The sequence below is a fragment of the Triticum dicoccoides genome, chromosome 5A (assembly GCF_002162155.2).
Source record: "Triticum dicoccoides isolate Atlit2015 ecotype Zavitan chromosome 5A, WEW_v2.0, whole genome shotgun sequence".
NCBI lineage: Eukaryota > Viridiplantae > Streptophyta > Magnoliopsida > Poales > Poaceae > Triticum > Triticum dicoccoides.
In genome coordinates, this window is record NC_041388.1 from 535,865,440 (window position 1) to 535,870,782 (window position 5,343).

Genomic DNA, 5,343 nt, shown 5'->3' on the forward strand with positions numbered 1-5,343 from the left:
TGCATTGTGCTTTTTTAGGGAACATCGAGTTCAACACACTAGCAGCTTACATCGTACCCCCTCCGTTTCTTCTTTGCTTCACATATAAGATTTATTTGAAGTCAAATTTTATGACATTTGATTATGTTTATAGAAAAAATATCAACATTTACAATTCCAATTATATATTATTAGATGCATCATGAAATTATATATAACTTTAATATTATAGATGTTGATATTTTTCAACATAAATTTGATCAAAGTTTATAAAGTCTGACTTCAGACAAATCTTATATGAGGAGTAAAAAGAAACGGAGGACGTAGTATAATTTGTCGAGCAAATGGACCGGCAGACTGGTTAGCTGGAAAGCTGAGCTTGATAATTCATGAGAGACGACCATGCCTTGGTAGAAGTTTGCGACCTTGGAAAGGCGCCGGCGATGACCAGCGCCCTCGAACAACCCAATGTTTTTGCATAGTCGCTGCCGGCCATAGCACGGTTTATTGATGTATATCGTTCATTACACGAGGTGGCAACGGCCATCTGTCCCATGCGTTCTGAGGTAGACATCCAGGAGATCACATCGATCGGTGTTGGGTGGAGTTCCCGACACCGAACATGGACTGCGAGTTGGTTCCTTGAGTGATCTCTTGGCGGCGGCGATAATCTTGTTGACGTTGATGGCATATTCTTATCCCATGTACATGGTATGTCTGGTTGCATGGCGATGTCCATATTTGCTGTGCACGTATACCGTTGTCGAAGCATCACAATACTTGCAACAGTGACTTCTTCATTGAAAATGCAGGCAGCAGTACATGATGCATGACTTAAGTCACTTATTTTGGGACTGACCTTTTGCCTGCCATTGTTGGAACTCCACCATCAACAGAGGCATAGATGTATTTCAGTTCATGATGAAGTCATGCTCATTCTGCAATCTCCGCCACACAAAATTACTATGGATGTCACAATCATGGGATGCTATAAGTATATGGATGCAAAGAAACTCTAAGCTGTTTAAAGCTCATAATCCCTCAATCATCTCATGTAGATTACTGCTCAAGATTTGCAACTAGTCGATATAGGATCAATAACAAGTATGAAGTTATCCTTGTCAGTTGGATTGATCAGCACCTCTATTAATTTGTCATGAATTTGGTGGCATTACAGGCCCCGAGCCACACAATCGTGTTCGTGCCCTCCTTCGGTCGGCGCGGCGGCTGTGTCTTCCTCTTCGATAAGCACTGGCGACTCACTGCCAGGTTCACCGTCGGCGATTCGGAGGTCCTGATAGGGACATGCAATGGCCTGCTTTGCTTCCACGACCAACTCGTTAATGCATTAAAATTATTTATGTATTAAAAATAGTTTAGGCATTTTAAATAAGTTAATTATTTGTTAAAATTATTCAAGTATGACATGAAATATTCAGATATAGAAATGTGACTAAGACTCAAATGAATATCAGTCGACTGATAATCATTGGACACTTTTTTTGACTGAGACTCAAATGAATATATGTGGACTGATAATTCTTTAATACTCCCTTTGTTCCCACAATTTAAGACGCTTTTGTAAGATATGTTAGTTTGTAAAGACGTCTTATATTATGGGACGGAAAGAGTACCAGTTATCCCTGCTGAAGCAAATTAAATAAAAGGGAAAAAAACCGTAGGTTGGTGGTTTAGAATTTGGGTAATGTTAGCTGACAAACGCCTACACAGCCGTTTGATCAAAATCATGTGCATGGCAGTTTAAAAAAAATATTGCCTTCTATGCCAAAAACTCTCATGCTCTTTCGAAGAAAAATGCCATAAACGTTGATAAATATCATCTTTTCTGACGAACGTTCATCCACTAACATGATCCTATAATATCTTTCGCTAGAATGTCTGCAGATCCTTAAGCGGGGTACCCATCAGTATTCAGTTTCACCCAACCCGCCATAGGGGGACACCATTTGACAGGAGTGCACTCAACTATTAGCACATGTGAATTTTTAAGTGGCATGTCATAGGTAACTAAGGACTTCCCTTTGCTCGGATCAGAAGATAGATCAATTTTAAGTTCGACCAATGAATCAAGGTAACTCATCCAATATCTCCTAGACGCTTCCATTGGGGGCGCTGGTTTATGGTGTATCCCTTCGTTACGGATGTGCCAAATTCCCCACAATACTACTAGAGAAAACCCTAGTAGTAGCGCTTGAAATATGCATAGCAGTAGCGTTGGGCCAAGCGCTACCACTAAGGCGCTACAGCTAACTAGTAGCCGTAGCGCTGGATAGGGAGCGCTACTGCTATACCTAGTTAGCAGTAGCGCTTTCCTTTGTAAGTAGCAGTAGCGCTTGTTCTAAAAGCGCTGCAGCTAAATTTTCTTGTATTTTTAAAAATACAACTTATTTTCATTGTGTGGTTTTATATACAGTACTTTCATCATATGATTTTATGACCATGATTACTTATTATATATAAAAGTGGGTGAAATGAACGTGGGGTAGATTCAAGTGGAGGCAACATGTGGTGCATGTTGAAAGTACTACTCTAATCCAAACTTGACCTAGTTTTGATTAGTAGTACTTTTGATGTGCACCACATGTTGGCTTCACTTGAATCTAATCCAGGTTCATTTCACCCACTGTTATATATATATTAAGTAATCATGCTCATATAACAACTTAGCATCATGCATCATCGATCATAATAATAAATAACTCATCATTGGTATCATAATAACAGGTCATACTCATCATCATCGATCATACAACTTCTACTCGATACCACATCATCATCATCATAGTCATCTAACCAATCCTACTCAGTTGTTCTTAGCACATGATCATGAGTATTATTAACTAGGACGTACTAACTTCTCTTAGGTAAAATAGCATAAAACAAGATAGGCCCTGACTCTCCATTATGGAGAATGGAGATTATCCAGTATACAATTCTTGCCTTTCGCACAATGTTGCTTCCAAGTACCTCCTTACGACTGTCCATACATTTTTCCATTCTTTGATTTTCATGTCTCCACTTCTTTTAGAAATCCAATATGAACAGGTGATATTTGTAGGATGACCTGGCCGTATGTTCAAATCATCAAGGCGACCATTCTGATATATCAGACGAGGCACACAATCATTTAGGATTTTCTGTTAAAAAACATAGTAATAACTTCATAGTTAGCAATGTAGTTAAGTTTTAAAAGAATTTATGCAAAAGATGCACGGATGTCGTAATACTAAAAAACCTTACCATGGCATCTCCATGAATGTTACCGTAGTTGAACACATGCACTAGTGGCACGTATTGACCGTAATGTGAAGGAGTTTTATAATAGATATTGTAATTCTCAAGATCAGTACAAAATGCGACCAGATGATTTTTCTCCTGATAAGTTAACTCAGAGCCATCGGTGTAGTAGGTTCTGTCTACCATGTTCCGCACATTGTTTGAACAATGAAAATAAATTGTCAATGGAAATATGTTGTCAACTATTTCGAAATGAACAATATAAATTAGTTAATAACTATGTTTAAGAAACTCACAGAGCGGTAGAATTGGAAGCGTATCAATAAGGACCCAAATGTCCATATTGTCTTGGTTGATGTTAGGATCACCAAGATCCATGGTGACAAGCATACCCTCATAAAACCATACATCTTGCAAAGTGCTTCCCAATTTTTGCAAGCAAAATGGGTTACGCTATTAAAATTATACAGATTTACTTCAAAATCCAAATCATGATGGGTTCTTAGGTGAATTTTCTTTGTTTCGAAATTTTCATGGTCTTCAAAACCCATCCTCTCCAAGATATTGCGTCTTGCATGGCATGGGATAAGCTACTCAAATTGTAAAAGATAAAAATTACACGTTGAAATAGTTGAAGTCCTGCTTAATTACCAAAAAAACGCATTTCGTCGTTGCGTACCGTTTCAACATCGAAGGTCTCCTGGAGCTTAATGCTGAAGCGCCGATCTTCGTCCAGGTGAGGCCTGTTGCACAGACCTCGGTCGTCGTTGCACCAGCTGCACTCCCCCGGGACACTTTCGTCATCCGATGACGACATTTCCTACATTCATAATTCAAAGATTAAACTTGTACAATTCAATATATGTACTATAAAAATTAAATTAGATCATTATTATTCATCACGGGTTGACTATCGGTCTGCCGAGTCTATATGGTGGAGACTCTCCCTCACTGATTCCTCTCTGACATTTGCGACCATCGATGATGGTCATTACTCCTCCTTCCCCTAGTGCATAACAAAGGTCTAGCACAAGGAAAAGAAGGAGAAACGACCCCCACGACAACAGTCGGGATTCTTCGTCCTCTCTCATATATGGTGGATACACTCCCTCATAGATTTTTCGACCGTCGATGATGGTCGTTATTCCTCCTTCCCCTAGTGCATAACAAAGGTCTAGCACAAGGAGAAGAAGGAAAAACGACCCCCACGACAACAGTCGGGCTTCTTCGTCCTCTCTCATATATGGTGGATACACTCCCTCATTGATTTTTCGACCTTTAGTGATGAAGCCTCGACAAATTTAAAGTCAACCTGAAATATCGTTTAATTATTTTTCGAGAAAATCCAGACCACTCAATATTTCCTACATATTCTAGCACAAGTCATGCCAGAATTCATGAAAAAATCCAGCATGACCTTTGCTAAAAAAAGGACATATCGAGCGCCTCAAATTTGCCAGAACGGAAATTAATCAACACTCCGGCAAAACATAGGCCACAATAGGAGGTGTAACCTGCAAACATGGCCGGCCACTTGGGCAAGCACATATCCTATTTGAGCAACACAAGATATACATGTTTATATCTACATCATATGGGAAAGCACATATCTAAATCATGAAATAATGTAGTATTCAAATTAGCATTCATTCAATAAGCAAAACTAAATCATCTCTTTCGTCCGTACATCGTCGAATATTATCACTAATAGATCTCGAATAGTATCATACATATAACATCACTAATACAGCTAAAATCGTAGCGAACGACGGGTATCGGCGCGGGCGGTGGACACCCAAAGAGAAGGAACCATCACAGGATCATAGCTCCAGTGAGATCCCTGAAGAACCTCCCAGGTATTGGAGAACCTGCCCTCCAACGCAACTATGTAGCGACGGACGTGCTCGTCCTCCTCGGTGACACGGTGATGTACCACCTCCGCGGGGTCCTCAAGCCTCTGCACCATCACTGGCCCACGCGACTGATAACCTACAAGTATAGGGGATCGCAACCGTTTTCGAGGGTAGAGTATTCAACCCAAATTTATAGATTCGACACAAGGGAGCCAAAGAATATTCTCAAGTATTAGCAGCTGAGTTGTCAACT